Source organism: Marmota flaviventris, chromosome 5, assembly GCF_047511675.1.
Source record: "Marmota flaviventris isolate mMarFla1 chromosome 5, mMarFla1.hap1, whole genome shotgun sequence".
Taxonomy (NCBI): Eukaryota; Metazoa; Chordata; class Mammalia; order Rodentia; family Sciuridae; genus Marmota; species Marmota flaviventris.
In genome coordinates, this window is record NC_092502.1 from 117,239,650 (window position 1) to 117,263,329 (window position 23,680).

The 23,680-nt window shown below is 40.0% G+C and overlaps 1 long non-coding RNA gene across 3 annotated transcripts in view; it reads left to right on the top strand.

Moving 5' to 3' along the window:
• Positions 1-23,680, top strand: part of LOC114094988 (uncharacterized) — an 88,484-nt gene that overhangs the window by 21,416 nt on the left and 43,388 nt on the right. The window contains exon 3 of one of the 3 annotated variants that reach the window (XR_011707519.1): positions 21,507-21,579. The exons of the other annotated variants lie outside the window; for them this stretch is intronic. This is a non-coding gene — a long non-coding RNA (uncharacterized lncRNA). The remainder of the gene's footprint in view (positions 1-21,506; positions 21,580-23,680) is intronic. 3 annotated transcript variants of the gene reach the window in all.

Below are 23,680 nucleotides of genomic sequence, written 5' to 3' on the forward strand. Positions count from 1 at the left end.
TCAAAGATCAGACCTGTCCTTGCTTAAAAGGGCATAAAATCCGGATCAGGGTTTATACAGCATGGAATGAACTTTATATGAGAATGGCACCTCCATTGCCAGGATACCCTGTACAGACTGAGATGCTGCTGGGGCTGTGGGTGTGTGAGGGAGAAGAGGATGGGGGGCCTTCCGTTAGGAGTTCTCTGACGCGGGGTTGGGCTATAGAACACCACCATTCTGCTTTAAATCCCATTGCAAATGGCCAACTTTCTCCTTTGCTTGATTTGTAGAGAGCGAGAAAGAAGAGAGAAAATAGAAGTGAGGGTGACAGTCTGATTACTCTGCTCACTTATGATGCATGAGTTGGTTTTGTGCTCCCCTCTGATTCAATCAAAGATTCATTTTGGTGGGTAGGTGGGGAGGGATGGCCCACAGACAGCAGGAGCAGAGTCTGCTGGAGTCGAGCAAGAACTTAGAAACATGTCTACTAGAATCATGCTTTGGTTTTTGTCAGAGGCAAGAGTATGTATTTAACATATTCTCCTGGGGATAGTAGAATCCAATATAATATAAGCCAGTGGCCAGTAATCTTTCATGATATCCATTGGTCAATGCCTGAAAGAAAGGAGTGGGCTGGTCCGCAGAAGGAAGAGAGATCAGAAGGTGTGCGAAGAAAATGTCCTCATCCTACTGACTTGGTCAGATGTTGGTCAGAATCATGGCTTCTAAGGATTCATTGGAAGGAAGGAAGGAGGAGGCGAAAAGAAAAAAGAGGGTAGAGAGAAGAGAAAATAACCAATAAAAGTAAGCTCCCCGAGAAAGAATTTTACTGTCAAGTAATTCCCTGAGGGAACAAAGCCTTCTAAGAAGTATGAAGCATAATCTTTCCCCTTTTCCTCTCTATTTTTCTTTAATTTCCTATAAAAAAAATCGGTTAATTTTAGGTGAAAAACAAAATATATTTCTTTTTCTTGAGTACTCTGTAATTGTATAGGAATGTGTATCATTTCCTCCCTATAATTTTGAGAATATTTTTGAAGAGTGACATATTCTGACTCTTTAAGAACAAAACAATTCAATTTAAAAATCACTGAGTGACAGCAATCTAAGTTCTGAAGTGATGCGGTTCGCCTCGGCACTTGTTCAAAATGTCATTAGAAAGCCAACATATAGCGGGTTGTTATGGCAACTGGAATACTAGAGTTTATAACATCTCCGTAATTAATGTTATCCAAACGTTATTAATCTTTCAACATCACTCATATCCTCTGAAGGAACAGCCGTTCTGTTTCTCCAAGGATTCTTCAATAGTGCAGTCCACTGCAGCTTTTCTTCACATTTTATTTCATTTTAAAATAGATCTTATTCTGTCTTTGCTTTAGTAAAATTAGCTACTAATTTGGCTGCTATTTTCTTGATACGATCTGAAATAAAATGGAAGAAAGGGATGATAGCTAAAAAGCAGAATGTAGTGTAAAGATAAAAAAATTTATATATTTAAATGTGGAAAGCCTGGGGAAAATGTTAAAATATTTTGTATACAGATTTGTAGTAATAAGTCACATTTGCATAGCACTTTACTTTTAAAGCAGCTTTACATAAATTATTAAGATAAATTGTATTATAACATATATGATCTATATAAAACATATATTATAACACCCCCGTGAGGACAAGTAATATTTTTTGAGTGACCACTATGTATCAGGGAATGTAATCTGTGAACATGAATTTTTTAGTTCTTACAACCACCTTCAAGATAGGTGTTGTGGTTCACAAATATTCCTCTATTGCTCAACAACAACATCAATAACCTGATTAAACAAATGGGCAAACGATCTTGGATAGACATTTCTCCAAAGATAAGCCACAGATGGACAATAATCATAAAAAGATGCTCAAGCTCCTTGATCATTGAAGAATTGCAGACCAAAATTACAATGAGACACCATCTCGCACCCATTGTGGTAGCCACTATCAAAACAAACAGTTAATGACAAATGTCAGCAAGGAGAAATTGAAATGTGTTTGCATTGTGGCACGAATGTAAAACGGTATAGCCATTATAGAAAACAGTGCGGAGATTACTCAAAAAATTAAAAGTAGAACTGCCTTATGATCTAGCAATGCCACTTTTCTGGGTATATATCCAAAAGGATCAAAAGCAGTCTCTCAAAGAAACATATGTACACCTATACTCAGCAGCACAATCCAAAGTGGGTAAGAGGTGGGAGCAGCTCAAATGTCCATCAATAGATGAATGGTAAACATCATGTGGCATATACATACAAAGGAATATTATTAATTCTTCTTTTTTTTAAAGAGAGAGGTGAGAGAGAGAGAGAGAGAGACAGAGAGAATTTTTTCAATATTTATTTTTTAGTTTTTGGCCGACACAACATCTTTGTATGTGGTGCTGAGGATCGAACCCGGGCTGCATGCATGCCAGGCGAGCGCGCTACCGCTTGAGCCACATCCCCAGCCCATATTATTCATTTTTAAAAAGAAAGGAAATCCTGACACATGCTACAATATGGAGGCTTGAGGACTTTATGTTAGGTAAAATAGGCCTATTGCAAAAAGACAATGCTGTGTAATTCCATATATATGAGGTATCTAAAATAATCAAATTCATAGCAACAGAAAGTAGAGTGGTGGTCACCAGGGAGCTGAGTGGCTAAAGATGGAGATAAGGAGTTTTTAAATGAGTAGAGTTTCAGTTTCACAAAATGAAAAAGTTTTGGCAATCTATTGCACAACAATGTGAATATGCTGTGTACTTAAAAATGGTTAAGATGGGAAATTTTTGCCAGGTGTGGTGGTGCACACCTGTAATCCCAGAGACTCAGGAGGTTGAGGCAGGAGGATTGAAAATTTGAAGCCAGCCTCAGCAACTTAGAGAGACTCTGCCTCAAAAGAAAAAAATTAAAAAACAGGCTGGAGATATGGCTCAGTGGTAAAGCACCCCTGGGTTCAATCCCTAGTACCAAAAGAAAAAAATGGAAATTTTATGTTATACACTTTTTGCCACAATTAAATGGACACTCCATCCTTTAAGAGGCAGAGCCAATTCATCTCCCATTGAAAGCGAATAGTTATTTGTTTCTAATGAGGACTGGGGCAGAAGTAACAAGGTGTGACTTCTATGAAGGTCGCTTTTGGATTTTGTGGAGAGAAGTGGATCTTCCAGTCCCAGCCAAAAGCTTTTGATGATGAAAGCCCTGGATGATATCTTGATTTCAACCTCATTAGAGCCTCTGAGTTGGAAATCGTCCAGCTAAACTGACACACAGAAACGAAGGAATGATTATCCTCGTCTTAAGTCACTAGATTTGGGGGTAATTCATCACTCAGCAAAATAGACTAAGTATTTTGTGTTCATCTGAAGCAGTGAAGATCTCTGGTGTGTTAGGAGGCGCCTCATGCCTTTTTGCTGGTTTGTGGTTTTGATGATGTGCATGTGGTCTATCCTGAACATGGGCTCCAAGTCAGAATTTGAGTGCTTTATGTGGATTTTCTGCGATGCCAGCCTTAAGAACTGCGTCCAGGAACTGCCTCCCTGAGCCTGGAGTACTACTGCTGGATTTCTCCGAGTTCCTTTATCATCTCTCTTGTTGTGGCATCAAGACATATGAGTGTCCATGGGGGACTCTCATTGCAAGTTCAGTCACATATTTTGAACCAGTGAGTTAGGATACCAGGGGTCACATCCCAGTATCAATATTTTTTATTCACGTATGTGAAACCGAAAGGGCATAATAGCAATACATCTGGGAAACATCCAAAAGGCCAGTGAGAAAGAGAAACTCAGCATCATCTCGACTGGAAAATGTTCAGGTCCACCCAGAAGTGCCATTTGGGAATAGCTTTTCCCTTGTTGGACTACATAAATTTTATCTTTCCCTTCTTCTAAGTGTAGGGATTAGGTTATAAATTCTGAAGGAGGAGTGATCCCACTCACTAGTACTCTGGCTGCATAAGGACTGCATTGCCTCTTAGAAGTTAGGAGAGGCCTATGGATATAGTCTCACTGTTTTAAAATATTCACTCATTTAAAATGAATGAACTAGTTCATATTTATGAACTCTTTGGGTGGGGATAAAGGAACTTCCCCCAGATTTTAAATTTGTAATAAAGGCGTTTTTTTTTTCCTTAAAAATAAAGTTTTGCAAATGGTATCCTTTTTAAAAAAAGGAAATTGAAGCTCTCTAAATTTTAGTTTTTTCATTGAGATTATATATGGAGGCTGAGGGAGCCTAAGGCTACAAACTGAGATTTTTTTCCTCCTAAAATTCATGCTCACTTTCAATAACATAATGAAAATTATTACTTTCATCTAGGGATAAAGAAGCTGATTCTGAGAGAGGTTAAGTTCATGGTTATACTGCTGGCTAGTATCCCAATTCAGTCATAAATCTCAGTCCAGTTCATGTAAAAACATGGTATTGTGTGACTTTCTTATTTAGATAATTCCTTGGTGAAGCTCTTGAGATATACATTTGAATGAAGTAATCATAGAGAAACTATCCAGGCATTGAGAAAATATGTTAAGTCCTTAAAGTTAGAGTCGGATTCTTTGGTTTTTCATCGAGAATCTCAAATTCTAAAAGAGATGATAGTTTAAGGACTTTCCCCCATCAAATCATTAAACTATTGAGAAATAACTATAAGAGCAAAAATACATAATTGGGTTTAATCATGTTTGCTGAGTTACATTTCTCCAACACTTTCACACACAGCAGTTCAGCAGCCTCTCTGTTCAGTAGTCACTCACTCATTCTATTTGGCTGTAAATTAAACATAGTCCTTTCCCTGAAGCCAGTCCCAGTGTTCTGCAGTCAACATGCCAAAAGTGATGGGAAAGATAATTGAATGGCAAACAGGGGAGTTCCCACTCCAGACCCTTGGAAGGCAAACTGCGGAACAGATGGCTTATCTTGGGTTCCCTCCAACCTCCTGGTATCCCTCTCTCACGGGTCTCACAGGAACCTGGGCTCTCCTGTCATCCTCGGGCACACCTACCATTCCTAAGCTCTTCTCCAAAACATCTCTGCTTCTTCTCCAATTTGAACTCTCCTTCCTTTACTTTGAGAATAGGTACTCATCCATTTTACTTCTTTTTAAGGAAAAGTATAGTTCATTTCCAGCAGATGAAGGAAAGTTCCTTTATACAGAATGCCAGCTTAAGGATAGAGAAGTGAAGATTGAATTAGAAGAGATCCATTTTGTACCCCCACTGACAGTTTAGACCTCATTTTAGACTCTCAAATCATTAAGTGAAAGGTTGTTGGGGAATAGTATATTTTCAAGGTGTCAAAGCAACACCTCACAGATTTCTTGTTCATTGCAAGGGAAACCTACACATTTACATGAGAGACAACTGGCCATCACTACTTGAACTGTGAGATCAAGTCTCTTGCTCCCACAGGGAAGGTAGCACTATATGTCCTCAATGTGATTCTGTATGAAGTGCAATGCTACTCATGAAGTATTCTCGTTAAACACAATTCTAATCAATCCTTTAGGAGCATCTTCCAGTTTACCAAGAATTCAGGGAACAGAAAACAAACACCACCATCAAGAGACAATCAGGCAAATTTAGAAAGTGACTCAATCTGTGAAGCAACTGATAGTTTCTCCTAAGATCAATGTCATTAAAATAAAATTGGGAGGGACTGCTTTAAATCAAAAGAAACTGTAACTTTGGCTCTTGGGTTTAAAAAAACTACAAAAGTATACAAGTCATCTTTGAGACAACATAGGATTGGGATTAACCATTATCTTGGAGTTATTATTAATTTTATAGTGCATGCATTGATTAACAACTTATTGCCTGGGCTTAAGTCATTGTGCAGTATCACTTTGCAACAACAGAGTGGACTCTGCAAGCATTTCTCCTCCACAGTAAGTGTGATGCTAACCTTTGTCAATAGAGGGCGCAGGAAGGACATTGCTGGAAGAAAGGGACTTTTCCTAGTTTGGGAGGGTTGTTTTTCTTTTCTTCAGCTGTCCGTTCCTGGGCAGTGCATGTGCATCTGGGGACATCTGGTGGTACGCTGCCTCAGCTGCATGCCCAGAGGGTGAAGTCTCTTGCTGACTTTAAAGGCCCAGTTCATGCAAGTGACCATTGTGATGTGACTCCCAGTGATGACACTGTTTGTTCCAGACTTGGTGCCTGAAAAGGAGTTCAGACCTTCCCAGTACAGCTGTCTTCCAACCTTCACTCCTGGAGTCCCCTGAGGGTTGTTTCCGTCTTGCCTGGTGACTGCAGAGTAGGGTTGGCATGGGAAATCCAGACAACTTCTCCATCAAACATGGGCTCCATAAGGTCTGAACCCCACTGTGTTGGAACCCCTTCTCCAAGTTGGTCCTTCCTTGGAGAGTCTCCCTCAGCTCTAGTCATTCTCTTTTACATCTTTGCAATTGACCTCCTGTTGTATCTTAATAATTCTCTCTTAGAACACCCTCCCTTTAAATAACTATGTGGTTTCTGCCTTTTGACTGGAACCAGTCAGATATAATATGATGCTTGTATTATGATCATATAGAAGATTCTTATTTTTAGGAGAGTCATGCTGAAGTATTCTGGAATGAGGAAGCATCATGCTGTCTGCAAATTATTTCAAATGGCTCAGCAATATATATGTGGGTATATTGATCTATCTATATGCATGCCTGCGTATGTGTATGTATATAAATAAAGCAAATATGGTGACATACAAAATGTTAGCAATTACTGAATCTAGCAGAAAAGCATATGTGTGTTTATGGTAGCCATTCTTCCAACTTTCTGTATAATTAAAATTTTTATAATTAAAAGTTGAAAGGAAATCCTCTCTTTTTTATGGTGTCCTTGCTTAGTGTGAAAAGGGAGAAATTCTGAGTATGATATTGAAATAATTCACTGCCAGTAGAAGGGATTGGAAGACTCAGCCCAGACCCAGACCCTGGCTCTGCCCCAGAAACAACCTAAGAGACTTTTAAAATGACAGATGCCCAGTTCCCACACAAAATTTTTTGAGTCAGAGTCTTGAGAATCTGGGTATATCAAGGGGAATTAGAATTCTACCAGAAAAACTTATTGACCATTAAGAGTGAGGGTGGGGTGCAAGGCAAACTTCTTCAGGAACATTTTGAAAATTACATTGGTTTGTTCTTAACTAAAAACTCTTTTTTTTTTTTTTTTTTTTTGGTAGTACTTGGGGTTGAACCACTGAGTTGCATCCCAGTCCATTTTATTTTAAGATTGGTATTATTGTAGTGTGCCACTGTACCCAGCTCTGATGTACTTTCTCACGAGGCATGCCAGGATTTGAGGAAAGGGTTGTAGTTTGAAAAATTCCTCCCCATGCAGCTGACATGTCCCCTCAGCTGAAATCTACTAATCCAAATGGATTTCTAATTGATAGCGTGCGTGTCTAAGGATTTGAGCAGAACTGCTCACGGCAGGCTCTGCTAGTTGTCCAAGCCTATTCTGTCCCCAGCAGAAATATTGAGTGGCCCAGCATTAGTCAGTTCCAATCTCATTTTATAGCAAAGACACAGAGGGAAGCTTAGCCCAGTGTGGTCCCACCGATCACGGAGGTACAGACTGGCACCCGCTGTCAAACTGATATTTCTCTCACCACCTTTCATTAGTGTGACAGTTTCCACTATCAAAGCCATAAATATTTCAACCTTTCCCTTCTTCTCTCCCTCCCGCTCCCTATTCCCTCCCTCCCCCTCTCTTCCTTCTTTCATTCAGTATTATAGTGGGCACCTTGGATCCCTCTTACCAGTTTTCGAGTTGCTGCTAATGGCTGCTATTTGTTTCTTTCTTTAGAAGATTTCTCTTGAGCTATGTAGCAGAGAGACGGGAGTTTGTATCCCCCATGACGACTGGGGACGGAGTGTGAATGTCCCCTTGCCTCTGGGTGACATTAGCTCTGAGTTGAAAAGCACACTGGAGCTCCACCAGTATTAGGCTGAGGCTGGGACTCTGCTGCCTCCCTCACTCCCTTTTTACTTCCATGATAAACCATTTGCACGCTTCCCTTACCTTGGGGTCTACTTTAGAGAACCTGATATAGGACAAATATTTACTTTGATTTATTATAAATATTTCCTGAGTGTCTGCTAGATGCCCAAGCTCCCATTCTAGATGCTGAAAATACATCTCCGTCTTTAAAGAGCTTTCGTTCTAGGAGTGTTAGACAAACGACAAATGTGAGCCTGATGATAAAAACTATCTTTTTTTTTTTTTTGCACTTTTCTGTATTTTCAGGACTCTTAATTTAATGAAAATTTATTTTCTTTAGCTAGAAAAAAATCTTTAATAAATATTGTCAGAAAAAAACTCATCCTCCCCATATCCAGCTCAATCCCCCACCTTACCTAGGGCTGAGTGTCTGGCTCTCCCGCTCTCTTTTGTGCAGCTCCTTTACTAATGTAGAACAGCTGTCTAATGTTTTCAAGTCTCCTTCACACTCTTTTTGACACACAGTGTGGATGACATTTCTTTTTAGCCAATATCCCCTACAGAAGCTAAAAAGACTGAACGGCACTTTCCCAGTCTCCCTTGAACTCAGGTGTGGGTATGTGTTGCAGATTCCATCATCCATATGCATCTGCACCAAACATATCCTTGGAAAGTAGAGATGCTCAAGAGCAGAGGCCACAAGGGACCCATGGGGTGGAGCAATACTGACAGCAGCAAATTCAGTTTCCAGAGGCAGCAACAGTGGTTCCAGGGGTGGGTGGTCTCCTTGTTGACCATTCCTGGTGGTTTCCATGGTGGTTCCAGCAGTGATGTCTGGTGTTGACAGTGTGAGGTAAGAAAAATGTCCAGCAGCTGAGACACTGGTGTCTTCTTAAGACTGGTCCTGAGCAGTGAAATTGAGAACATGGTTCCTGGCAGTGTGGCTTCTAAGTCAGATTCTCAGCCCTGCTTTGGATTATATGAGACACCAATTATCTTTTTAAATAAATTTCTTTCCTATTTACATTAGCCAGACTTGATTAATGTGTATAGCAACTAAAAACTGTGATAAATATATTTGCTTTCCATGTTCTTTCTTTCTTCTTCTTCTTCTTTTTTTAACATCTTTTTTTTAGTTGTAGATGGACACAGTACCTTTATTTAATATTTTTTATGTTGTGCTAGGCAAGTGCTGTACCACTGAGCCACAAACCCAGCCCTTGGTTTCCACTTTCTGATATCACTTTTCTCAAACCCTCACCATCTGAGGCCATTTCCTTTGATACTCCAGTAATGGAGAGACATTATTCCTGTCCCTCTGCCTTAAAACCATGTCCTTCTACCACCATTCCTTAGCCACTGCTTTTTTGACCTGAACAGCATCCACTAACTGACTTCTGGAATGAGGTCTGTATCTAGCCCCTCACTTGTATTCTCTATATCCTCTGCATTCTCCTGGTGATTCACTGCACTTTTCTCAACTTCAATGACCTTAGAGTGGTTTTGAGTGAATTAAAGAGAAACTGAAATTGGAGGGACAGGTCTGAAGCTTGCTGTGAAACCTAACAGGTCTATCTAGAAGCAAATACTCCCTTTACTGTTAATGTTGTAACTCAAACGGAAGGAGCTAAAGCTACAGAAAAGATGGCAGGAAGGGGAATTTAGAAACCTGATCAGCAATAAAAAGATGGACAGGTTGACATTTAGAGGCTGAGTTCATAATCCAGATCTAAGAGAGATGTGTTAATATATGCAATAATACTACAATAAAGGTGGAATGGGCTCATTCTATTGACTAACAATAAAAATCAGTAGCATTTGTTATTTTATTATCCTCCGAAAAATTTAGCAATGAAGTCCCTCAGAAACCCTTAAGTGAAACTATATGTTATTTGGGGCCAGAGGCCTGGGGAAAAATTTCTAGAATATTCTATGTTGTAGTGAAGGAGAGAAACAGGTAGAAATGCTAATGGAAATGGACCCTAGTGGGCTAAGTGGGGAGCTAGCCTCAAGTTCAAAAGCACAGTTTGCAGTGCACATTCAAGAAAGAACTCTAACTTCATTACTGTTCCTGTTGTCAACCACAGGAATCTTCCCTCTGTGAACTTTTGCATTGTGCAGCTCTGTTCTAGCTCCAGGGAATCAAACTCAGAGCTTTCTCTCCCCCCCCCCCCCCGCAATTTCCTTATCTTCTATAGTTTCCTTTATTATATCCCATAGATTCAGTTCACATTCCCTGAACCCATCTTTATCTTGACTGAGTCTCCTGATGCCTCTCTTTACTCCTGCCACCTTTAAACATTTGTGTTCACTTGCTTCTCTACCAAAATTTGTCTGGAAGGTTTGTTGTTTTGGAGCTATTTTGAATCTGCTGTTTAAATGCCGGGGTCACCAATGCCAAGCCTTAGTCTTGAGTCATTCCTATTGTCTGCTTTTAGTTAATATTGCTGCACCAATAATCATTGTTAGAAAAGACATGTTAGACAAGTGAAAAAGCATACTAATTTTATTTGTTTGGCTCTTTTCTTTCATATACTAACATTCACATGTGTCATTTTAAACGTGTGATACCCGTTTAAATGTGTCATTTTAAACGTGTGATGAGAAAGAGACAGAGAGAGTAAGAGTGCGAGTGAGTGAGAGAGAGAGAGGCTGATCTAGGATCCCACAATCTACTTTGAGGGCATGCCCCCTAATGACCTAGAGCCTCCCCGCAAGGGCCTTTCTCTTAGTGTTTCTACTACCTCCTAATAGTGCTATGTTGGGGACTAAGCCTGTGTAATACATGGGTCTTTGTCGAACATTACAGATCTAAACTATTGCACTGGGTGCCATAGCCATTTCTAGTTGAAAAGGAAGTTTGGGATATTTAGTTTCTGGCAAAGTGGAACAAGATAGTTATGAATATGCATACCAATATTGATCAAATTTTGAGCCTAGGCATACCGCCACCCAGAATAAAATAAAGGTTCTGTTAGTATGGAAGAAGAGAAGAGGTATATTGAATATTAACCCACAATATTTGCCAACAATATATATTTGCTCAATAAATATTAGTTGACTGCATGGTCTAAGAACAGGGCCAGCAACCTGCCATCACATGCAAAGGAATGTATGCCCTGGTTTAATAAATTACTTATTCAAAGGTACAAGTTGCTTCTGAGTTACAAGTGCTGGGAATCTGCACCCAGAATTGTACTTTGTTCTGATGAGAGCCACTGAGTACACATGCCGTGGTTGAGTGAAATTTCATTCTTATTTGGATTCCAATCAATTTTGTCATTTCTCAGGGGCAGATGTTATGCATCAAACAAGTAACAGATTGTAGCATTAATTTAAACAGTAAGTAAGATTTAGTTTATAAGATGCTTACATTTATTGGAGGGAAAAATCCAATGATGTCACCCATGTACTTTGAATAAGCAATTCAAGTACTTTTTATTAGGAAAAAATATTTCTAAAAAATGATACAGCAGAGAACACCTATATACAAGGATTCCACAGAATGGTGAAGACAATAGTGGTAGGTGTCTGCTGATTCGGATCTGGAATGAACAGCATTAGTGATAGTGACAGGACTCATGTATGGTGGCAACTGAGAATAAAGCTGAAAGAAGAAAATGGACATGGAAAGAAAAGAGACATGGACAAAGGGAGAATAAAAGGGTTGGTTGGGCAATGGTACAGGCAGAGAGCATTCCTGCTCCCTTATCCTTCCCTCTGAGTTTGGTTTGTTAGTTGTCTCTATAACCTGGTGGAAGTCTATGTCATGTGGTCACCGTGAGCTTGAGAGTTAAGTCATAAAGGAGAATCGTGACACCTAGAGTTGCAGTCTCTTACTTTAAGCAGCCACATTAGGCATGCACCTCCATGCCTGGCTAACCAATGAATTTTTTAAAAAATGTATCAATTTTCCAGGTGTGGTGGCATACCCCTGCAATCTCAGCAATTCTGGAGGCTGAGGAAGGAGGATTGCAAATTCAAGGTCAGCCTGGACAACTTAGTGAGACCCTATATCAACATAAAATGAAAAGGGTTTGGGATGTAGCTTAGTGGTAGAGTGTCCCTGGGTTCAGTTCCCAGTATGAGAAAAAAAAAAAAAAGGTTTTACTTTGATCATTACAGCAGAACTATGTACTTCAGGGGTAGGCAGTTGAATGAAATGAGTGAGATGATGTGAAAGCCAACAAGGTTAATTGGAAGTGATGCTGAGCTTCCAATGTTTTATTATTATAAATACTTGGAATGAACAGTTTTGGAATTCAAGTTATTTTTCCCATTTTAGGATATTTCCTTAAGGTATAGTTCAAGAGGTAAATTTACTAGATAAGAAAAAATGTGAATATTTTTAAACATTTTCGTATACCTTGCCAAATTTATTTATCCAAGTGATGAGGGCAGCCACAGATCCTTCACAGTTCTTCAAATGCAAAGTGTGTGATCCACCAAGGGTCTTCCCACAGGCTGCTCCCAGCCAGTGACCTGATGTGGCAGGGATACTAAGCAGTCCAGATTCTGGAAGACAGATCTATCATGGCTGGAGGGCTCCCCCTTTTGTTGCTGAGTCTACCCTATAGTGCCAGAGAGCCTAGGGTGCTTCTACTCACCCTGCCCTCTCTCTGCTAGGGGTCAGTCTGCATTGTGCTGAGACAGCTCTCTCAGTCTTGTTGGGCTCCCTCTCCATTTTCTCTCCCATGGTTCCTCTCATAAAATGCTTGTGTGCTTAATCCAGTTTTAGCATCTGCTTTAGCATCTGCTTCTCTAAAGACAAGACCCCCTTGCAAACAGTTCTATTTACTTTTCCATATTTCCCCAAGTAATTGATGAGAATCTTTTACTTCATTTTGTCAGTGTTTGATAGTTTAAAAAATATTTGCTACCTTGAAAAAGAAAGAGAAGCATCTTTTAATTTGTGCATTTTAATAATTGTTTCAGTCAGCTTTTTTTTTTTTTGCTGCTGTGACTAAAGGACCCAACTAACACAATTGCACAATTGTAGAGGAAAGAAGGTTTATTTAAGGGTTCACAGTTTCAGAGGTCTCCGTCCGTAGAAGGCTGGCTCCATCCCTCCAGGTGAGGCAGAACACCATGGTAGAAGAGTGTGGTGGAGGGAAAGAGCTCACATCATGAGGAGGAAGCAGAGAAAGAGAGACTCCACTTGACAGATACAAATATATACCCCCAAACCACGCCCCAATTCCACCTCCTCCAGCCATACCCTACCATTTCAATTACCACTCAGTGAATCCCTATCAGGGGATTAATTCACTGATTGGGTTAAGACTCTTATAACCCAATAACTTCTCCTCTGAGCCTTCTTGCATTGTCTCACATGTGAGTTTTCGGGGGACACCTCACATCCAAATCATAACAATAATGACATTTTATATTTTTCTCATAGTCCTTCAGCTATTTGGATATTCCTCTCTGTAGATTGTTCTTGAGTAGTCTATGGACAAACAGCACTTTTTTTTTTTTTTTTTTTTTTTTTTTTAATCACAGAAGTGCCTTTTAGGAGGTGTGGTCTCCACTGGCTCCCTCTAGTCTAGCTCCTGGCCCTCTGCAGTTGGCAGGTTCCAACAGGGGTGTGCAACCAGCTGCTGCACAGAGGAGTGACACATGACTGCAGTGTGAGCTCCAGGCCAAATGACACTAAAGTGACCTCAGCAGCTCCTCTTTGATAAGTGCAAAGAACTAGTCATGTGTTCTAGCACGTGGTCCTGTGGAAGAAGAGACTAGGATTTATAGGGCACCCTCTATGTGCTAGGTCCCTCCCTTCCCTCATTTAAGCTTATATAATAGGTGTTATTTTCAACATTGGATGGATAAGGACAAATTTCAGTTATTCTTGTTGCACCTAAGGATGGAAATCAGTCTTAAGCTTGAAGGTGCCCATGTTGTTTAGTTAGGTCTCTTAAACAGACATTTACACTCATAAAATTCTTGTATGTTTAGTCCAGTTTAGTATCTGCTAAAGAGCCAGACAAACACAGCTTTATTTGCTTCTCTCTTTTTTTTTTTTAAAGAGAGAGAGAGAGAGAGAGAGAGAGAGAGAGAATTTTAATATTTATTTTTTAGTTTTCGGCGGACACAACATCTTTGTATGTGGTGCTGAGGATCGAACCCGGGCCACACGCATTCCAGGCGAGAGCGCTACGGCTTGAGCCACATCCCCAGCCCCTTTATTTGCTTCTCTTTATTGTTTCAAGTAATTGATGAGACTGAGTATTTTACTTTATCTTTACTTCATTTTTTTTTTTTTTTTTTTTTGGTACTGGGGATTGAACCCACGGGCGCCTAACCACTGAGCTAACCAGTGTCTCGCTAAGTTGTTTAGGGACTCATTAAGTTGTTGAGGCTGGCTTTGAACTTTAGTGATCCTCTGCCTTAGCCTGTCGAACTGCTGGGATGATAGGCATGCACTACTGTGCCTAGCTTTACTTCATCTTTAAATCAGAGGCTCCTGTAGGATTTAAGCGTTTTGCATTACACCTGTGGGGGTTTTGTGTTTGTTTGGTTTTTTGCTTTTTAAAATTTATTTATTTACTCTAATTTTTTATACATGACAGCAGAATGCATTTCAATTCATAGTACACATATAGAACACAATTTTTCATGTCTCTGGTTGTACGTTTGATTTTGTTTTTCATTCTGCCTTGTATTGCAGTTATTTGCTTACCTAGATTATACATGTATATCTCACTCAGGAAATAGTCATCAATGAGTGGCACTGATGATGACTTAATCTGATTTTCTGGAATCTGAGTCAGCCTGGAGAATTGACCATGGCTTCCTCAAACATCCAATCTCTTCTTAAAAGTGGAGATGTGTAGCTTTCATTTACTAATCTGGTCTAAAGATATCTCTTTAAATGCAGTTTTTGAAAACAAGCCCCTGTTTCCACAAACAAAACAAAACAAAACACAACAAACCAGTAGGCAAGAAAGCAAAACAAACCTCTAAAAATCTGTATACAAAAGTTGAACTTTTTTTTTTTAATATATATTTTTTAGTTGTTGATGGACCTTTATTTTATGCATTTATTTATATGTGGTGCTGAGGATCAAACCCAGGGCTTCACACATGCTAGGCAAGCACTTTACCACTGAGCCACAACCCCAGTACAAAGCTAAACTTTTTATTGAACTGAAATAGTATGCTATTCATCTCTAAAACCGAGGGATGTTGAGAGTGAAGAGGTCAAGTTCTTTTTTTGTACAACCACAATTATTCTCAGGGTCATGAGAAGACATAGTTACTTGATTTGACTCTTCCCAATTTGAGTATCTGAGTGTCCCAAGTCTCCATTCCCTGCCTTAGTATTATGTGATGAGTTAATAATAAGAAAATATGACTGCATTCTCAGTTTTCACATCTCTAATAAAGCCCATATTTTAAAGCAGTTATGGAACTTTGCACAGAATTCAGATTTAAAGTCAAATTAAATACATAAAAAACTAAGTCAGACAGCAAAGTTTAGTTACCTGAGAAACAACTACTAAATTTATCTCTTCAGTCAGGAACATAATAACATAAATACTTCAAAAAACTCACTATGCTTCCGCTTTCAATTTTACTTTAGGCCTTATTAAATAACACCTTCAGCAAGAAATGTACCTGTATAAATTTAAAGCTATCCTTTAATGTGCTTTGATAACTTGACTATGTAAAACATTTGTCTTTTTGCTACCGAAATGGAGCTTATCTCGTTGTCAGTTTCAGGAAAGTGATTTAGTTTCTGGGCATTGCTGTTTCTCTGTCTTGGGTACAGATGATCCAAGTCTGGATGGTAAAGACCAAAGGCTTCGAGCAGAGTCAGGATGGTACAGCCTACGATGGACCCTCCAGGACATAAGTACCTTTGCTCCGGAAGGGCTGCTGAAGCTAGGTGGCAGGCAGCCTGAGGAACACTCTGCTCCACCATCACCTCTTCTTGAGATTCTCTTTTCCTCCTTCCCTTCCCCTCCTGATGCGCTGCCTTCTCTCTTTGTTTCTTCTGCCCAACCACCTACCTGTGCTCCTGCCTTGGTCAGAGTTCCTCAGCGCTGTATTCTGCCACCTCTATTTCTTTTCCTAAGGAGTCTCAAACCCCATTGGTTCTCACTGTCACAACTTCTCTTATCAAATATTAGAAGGATAAAAGAAATCTGGTGTCCTTTTGAAACCGAGGGAATCTAACTTTCTCCGCCATTAAAAAGAAAAATGTGTGTCACTTATGACTTTAATGAAATTTTGTGCTGGTTTTTGTTAGCAGAGAATAAAATAAATATATAACGTTATCAGGCCTAGGCCACCTCTTACCCCTCACCAACCTGGCTACTGGTCCTGGTTCTGTTCATAGCATTTGACCAAGTTCTTGCTCTCCAAACCACATGGGTGACATTTTTCTCTTTGGGGAAAATCCAAAAGCAAAAGCAATGATTTCAATCACTTGTCATTCACACAGGATGAGATCTGAGGCCGGTTGTTACAAGTCACACCAGCTGGGCAAGCAAATGTGGCTGGCAGGCTGCAGCAGCAGGATGTGCGGGTTGTCATCATAACAACTCCTACTGCTTCCTTAAGCTTTGTTCAGTGGGGAGTCATCTTCCCCTAATTTTGGTTGAAGCTACCCAGCCAAGGTTTTTCTACCCACTCTAAAGTAACAGATAACCCTAGAGAGTTACTTTAAGTCAGACCAGAGATTTGCTTTACAGTGGGAATGTCCAGGTTGGTGTTATCAAAACTTGAGATGGGCCTGCTGTTTTTATTTCCCCTTCTATCCCAGATAGGCCTATTTCTTCCCAGAAGTCCTCAGTGGTCAAGGGGCGTGGTCCTTCAGTTCCCCATTCTCACCCTGCTCCCAGCTGGGCTTCCTACCCCAGGGAGTGGAAGCTCAGGAAAGCATGAAGACAGCTGTATAGTGAGGGAGGTTCTCCTTGGCTGGGTGGCTCCTGTCTAGGCCCAGGGGGTGGTTGGAGCTGGTATCCCTGGTTGGCTTGCTAGGCTATCAGCCCATTCTTCTCTCTCTTTGTGGGCTTCTCATACGTACCCTATTGGGATTCTCTTCCTCCCTCTCTTTAACCCAGGAAGAAGCTTCTTTCTTTTGAGTGATTTTCTATGACTCCTTTTCTTTCTTTCTTTTTAAATTTTGTTTTTAGTTGTATATGAACACAATATCTTTATTTTATTTATTCATTTTTCATGCAGTGCTGAGGATTGAACCCAGTGCCTCACTCATGCTAGGCAAGCACTTTACGTTAAGCTACACTCCCAGCTCCTATAACTCCTTTTCTTAATCTCTGGACATGAGGTGCTAACTCTTTGACCTCTTCTTGAAGTCCCTATTGGACACAAAACTGGTTCTTCTCTGGGGCTGGAGTTGTGGCTCAGTGGTAGAGCGCTTGCCTGGCATGTGTGAGGTCTTGGGTTAAATCCTCAGCACCGCATATAAATAAATAAAACAAAAGATTCATTGACAACTAAAACAAACAAAACAAAGCAAAACCCTGGCTCTTCTCTATACTTCTCTCAATCCTAGACAAACCTGGGAGATCAGGCTCATCGCATTTGTTGTTAAAACCCTCTTCTAAGGGTTGTGGCTCAGCGGTAGAGCGCTCGCCTTGCATGTGTGAGGCCCTGGGTTCGATCCTCAGCACCACATAACAATAAATAAAATAAAGGTATTGTGTCCAACTACAACCAATATTAAAAAAAAATACCCTTCTAAGGACCACCATGGAGAGTTTAGTCAGCCTTTTTCTGTCCTCTAAATTTTCCTGAGGGAATGGATTGGATGTGAGACCCAAGTCTATTGTTGACTTCAGATTTATCAAAGTTAGGCACCAGAACAAGTCAGAAAATACATTTCAGAGCTCTCTAAGCAGGTCCTTAGAGCCTGTCTCATTTTACCTAGGGTGGAAGGTGATACTTCAAACCTCTCCCCTGAAGAGTGAGCTGGGACTCCCAGAAAAACAATTTCTCTCTTTGAAGAAAACTTCTTCTCAAACTTTCTTCAATCTATTTTGAAGGTGTGGATACTCAAGCGGGGTTTGCAGTTCAAGTCCAAGGTCTGCTAGAAGAAAAAAAAAACATTTTTTTTTTTCCTCTCTTGGGAGGTTGGTCTGTTTCTGTTAAAGTTTTGTACTGATTGGATGAGGACCCATATTCAGGGGGGTAATCTGCTTTAGTCAAAGTCTTCAGATTTAAATATTAATCTTAGCTAAAAAATATTTTCACAGAAACATCAGAAATAATGTTTGATCAAAAACTGGATACTACTGTCTATACAAGTTGACACATAAAAATCAACCATTACTGCTCTAATGAAGTTCTTAGTCTATATTTGGGTGAGGAAACTTAACCTCACCTGATACGCTGATATTTATCATGTTCATATTTGTACTTCAGTAGAAATGCAGGGAAGGAGAGCCTCATTCTAGCATCCTGTTTCACCAAGGTAACTTTCTGGTCACTGTCGACTATGTTGATTCCTGGCTAACACCAAGTTCCAGGCTTTTCTTGGCAATACTGTACAGTTATTGAGGGTATAGACTTTGGCCTCTGGACATGATCTAGAGTAGAGCTTGGGAGGGGAAATCAAAAGGGCCATCTGAACCTGGTAACTCTGGTCAATGTTTTAAAATAGTTTCTTTAGAATTGAAAGGTAGTTATTCAAAGTGGCCTGAGGTCATTTCTTCATTGGTCAGTCAATGTGTATGATATGATTACTTCTTTTTTTTTTTAACTTTTCAGACTTTGATTTATTCTACATATTTTTATGATTAGTACTTGAGCCACCAATAAGCAAGAAGAGTGAGAAGTCAACTTCATCTAAACTTAATTTGGCTTCAAGGGGAAACCTGGGCATAGTAACTGTCAGTTGCTAAGAAATATAGGTGGGGCCCTCAAGTGAAGATGAGAGGGTAGAGAGAGTTGAGATGAAAGCATTATTCAAAGTGCAGAAGGGACCCAGAGGAGTCCTATGTCCCTGCTTCTTCCTTCTCACAGAGAAATTCTTCTGAAATTTTAGAATCCAAAGAACTAAATTCTGAAAGGAATAAATTATGAGACTAGATTCTCTTCTTCCAAAGTCTGGAGAAGAGAGAAGCTATGGTTAGGAACAATGCTTGGAGTGAAGGGAGGGAGAGTGAATAGGCCAAGCTCTAGGGCGGATAGGGAAAAAGATAAGGTGCTAATCCCATTGTGGAATTAAAATGGAAGGAAGCAAATCTATGCACATACAGTCAACTAAACTTTGATAAAGGTGCCAAGAATATGGAATGGGGAGCGGATAGTCTCTTGGTGAATGGATGGATAAATTGCTAATAAATGGTGCTGAGAAAATCAGTCACATACAAAAGATTAAAATGGGATTCTTATACCCCAAAATCAACTCAAAATGGTTTAAAGACTTAATTGTAAGATTTGAAACTGTAAAACTCCTAGAAGAACACACAGGGAACAAATTCCTTGACATTGACCCAGGCAATGATATTTAGGATATAACACCCAAAGCACAAAGAGAACAGCCGCAAAAATAAACAAACCAGACTACATTATCCGTAAAACAAACAGACAAAATGAAAAGGCAACCTATGGAATGGGAGAAAATATGTGCATATTTTATGTATTTTTCAGAGTTCTCCAGAGAGACAGAATAGGACATATATGTATAGATAGATTTAAGAAAGAGGATTCAGTAGGAGGATTGGCTCATGTGACTATGGGGGCTGAGATGTCCTTACAATAGGCCATTTGCAAGTTGGGGAATCAAGAGTCTAGTAGTGTGGCTCAGAACTGGGGAAGCCAATTGGATAACTCTTGGCCAAATGCCAAAGGCTTGGGATGGGGTTGAGGATACACATGTACAAGTTCTGGAGTCCAAGCACTAGACGATCTAGAGTTCTGGTGTGGAAGGGAAGGAAAAGAAGGGTGCCCCAGCTCCAAGAAAGAGAGAACAAATGAATTTAGCTTTCCTCTGTCTTTCTGGGTCCTGAGTCAATCATGGGGCACCCACATTGAAGGCAGATCTTTTTAACTCAGTCCATTGACTCACACGCACATCTCCAGAAACACTCTCACAGACACACCTAGAAATGCTGCTTTACCAGCTACCTAGGTATCCCTTAACCCAAGGATGAATGCAAAGGTGGAATCCAAGTGAGCCATCACCCATATATATCAGGTACATTGTGGTTAATTGGGATTGTGTCTTGCTATTATTTTATATATAAAAGCATTAATATTCATGATAATAAGGAACTCATGCAGCTCAATAGCAAAACAAAAACAAACCTCCTCCCACAAATAACACAATTAGAAAATGAGCAAAGACTTCAACAGACATTTTTTAAAAAGAAGAAATATAAATGGCCAACAGATAGGTGAAAATGTGCTCAACATCACTGATTACCAGGGAAATGCAAATTAAAACCACAATGAGATATCACCTCATACCTGTTAGGATGACTATTATTAAAAAGTACAAGAGAAAACAGTGTTGGTAAGAATGTGGAGCAAAGGAAACTCTTGTTGGTGAAAATATAAATTTTTACAGCCATTATGGAAAACTATATGGAGGTTGCTCAAAAAATTAAAAATAGAGCTAGCATATGTTTCTGCAGTCCCACTAAGGGTATATATCTGAAGGAAATTAAAAGAATATTTCAAAGATATATCTGCATTTACATGTTTATTATAGCATTTTTCATAGTATTTAAGATATGGAAACAATGTATCCATTAGCAGAAGAATGGATAAAGAAATTACACGCCTCCCTCCACACAGAGGAATATTATTCAGCCTTAAAAAGAAAGGAAGTCCTATTCTCTGGGACAATGTGGATGAACTTTGAGGACACTATATTGAGTGAAAGAAGCCAGCCACAGAAAGATGAATATTTCATGATATCATTTAAATATGGAATCTAAAAATGTCAAACATGGAGTAGCAGAAAGTAGGGTGGTGGTTGTTAGGAGTGAGGGGGTTGGAAATGGGGAGATGTTGGTTAAGCAGTATAAACTTTCAATTATAAGATGAATACATTTAGGGGATCTAATGTACATCACAGTAACTAGTTACTAATAGTGTGTTTCTACTTGAAATTTGCCAGGAGAGGCCAGGTGTGGTGGTGCACGCCTGTAATCCCAGTGGCTCAGGAGGCTGAGGCAGGAGGATCATGAGTTCAAAGCCAGCCTTAGCAAAATGAGGCACTAAGCTACTCAGTGAGACTCTGTCTCTAAATAAAATACAAAAAAGGGCTGGGGATGTGTCAAGGGCCCCTGAGTTCAATCCCTGGTACCCACCACTGCCCCTGCCCCCCGCCAAAAAAAAGAAGTTTGCCAAGAGAGTAAATCTTCAGTGTCCTCACTACACACACACACACACACACACACACACAAAATGGCATCTATATCAGGTAATGGACATATTATTAGCTTGATTATAGAGATCACTACACAAGGACACAAGTATACTTATAATAAAATGTCACCTTATATATCTTAAAAATATACAATTTTTTGATAATCATATTTTAAGAAAGCTGGAGGAAAAAACCAAAGTAGAAACTCTTTTTTTTTTTTAGGAAGAAAACTATGGTGCCATAGTTGCAGAGGTCTTAGTCCAAAGATGGCTGATGCTATTGCTCTGGGCCCAAGGTGAGACAGGACATCATGGGGGAAGAGGTGGAGGAAAGCAGCTCAGGACTTGGCTATCAGGAAGCAGAGAGCCAGAAACTCCTAAAGAGCTAGAGGGGTAATTTAGTAACAGAGTGCTTGCCTAGCAGGAGCAAGGTCATGAATTCCCCAGCAGTGCCAAACAATATCAACAACAATGAGTCAAACAGATAAACAAACTGGAAGAGGGGAAATGGTCTGCAGAGTTCTTCTGCGCAGGAACTCTTACTTTCAACATTCCTTCAGTTATCCTTATTGGTCCCAATCCTGTCTCTCAATATAAGCTGGAAATGCTGACTTTGTTTTCCACAGTGACCACTAACAATAGCTTGGACCTGGCAAAGACACTCTTTCCCTGCCTGGAAGGTAGTGAGGCTGTGAGAGCCTCAGATTCTACTGCAGGGAAAGCTGTGGGTTTTCTGAATTTACTTGGAACCTGAAATACATCTTCCTTTCAAATGTTATTATAATTCATGTCCAGGTTCTTATTTATTTATCATGAGCATAGAATTCTATTTCAGGTACATTGTGGTTAATTGGGATTGTGTGGGCTGGTCTGGGCTTCTAACTGTCTTGCTATTATTTTGGGAAAAAACATTGAAATTCCAAACAGTTGGCTTATCACTACATACGTGCACACATTCTATGCTGGGGCTGCCTGTGTTTGGATTTAGTTTATAAATGTGGCAGAGTATAAAACATAGGAAAGTAATAACTTACTATCATAAGAAAAAGTACAGGAAAACATGTAATGCAACCATTGAGATGAGTCTTAGCAGTTACTTGATGTGCCAATGAATTTCTATCTGTCAAGTTAGGAGTTCTTTATTAAGCAAAAATCTCACATAGATCCAGTGGTGTAAAACTGATAAAAAGCAGTGCCGCTGAGGCTGAAGTAGAGAGGCTGAGACTCCGGGGTACTTGATCCACTCTGCACATCAGCTACTGAGGAGAGCTCCATGGACTTCTGGATCTATGGAACACAGTTTGAGAACACTGTTATAAATTCAGAAATCATGCTCAGACTAAGCCAGGTGCAAGAATACCCAGATATTATAGAAGCACAGAGGACCCCAACCAGAAATAGTAATTTTATAAACATATCATAACTAATCTGTCAGTTCTCACTAAATTGGATGCCATAGTTGTGGTCCTTGGCCTCTTTGCCTTTAGATTCTTTTATTGCTCTTCTCTGCTCTGGTTTGATATCCAGGAGTCTGAACCTGCAAGTTCCTATGACAGCTGATTCCTATTTGGTCAATAGGAGGCCAAGGCAGGAGACCACAGGCAGATTGGGAAGGAGAAGGCAGGATATTTTTCTACCACTTCCCCCACCCTAAGCCTCCTACAAACTCTCCCACACACATGCCCCTTCCCACTCACACCCTCTCCCTGCCTGGGGTGATGCTTCTGACAGGGACCATGTCTTCTCTGTGGCTCTAACTCCCCTAGACAGTCTGTCATGGATCTATCCCCACTGATAGCAGGTACCACAAATCTAAGAAATGGTTAGGAGAGAAAAATCTTAAAACAAAAAATTCTGGCAATTTACTAGGATGTTTTCCCTTGTGAATTGGGAGAAGGAAATGCCATTCTTTTATTTTTGGTAATGAAATATCCACCTGCCAAAGAAGCATGGTTTGCAAATCAGAGCATCCTGAAACAAATTTAATATTTTGACTTCAAGAGACTCTGGATAAAACAAGGATGTGTGGCTGATCATTTCAGTTGGACGTTGGGGCTATTTTGAACTCTTTCATTTGGGAGCAGTGATCCTGGAGCCCTACCTGGGCTCTCCCTCTGCTCTCCAGCATCTCCCTGCCCAGGAGATACTGCCTTGTGGCAATTCCCTGAGAGCTTGTAGTCTTAGAATATTCTGTTTTCTTCCCCCCTCACTTATATATGGGAGTTATATTTGATCTCTTGATTCAGATTGGGATTGAATTTGATCTCTTGATTCTGGAAACGGTGGAGACTATAATGTTAGCTCACTTAGTTTAATGTCTCAAGATGCTGAGAGCTTTTGGGGGGAAGGGGGGAAGGAACTGGCCATAGGGGACAGGGAAAGATCCCGTCCTCTAGA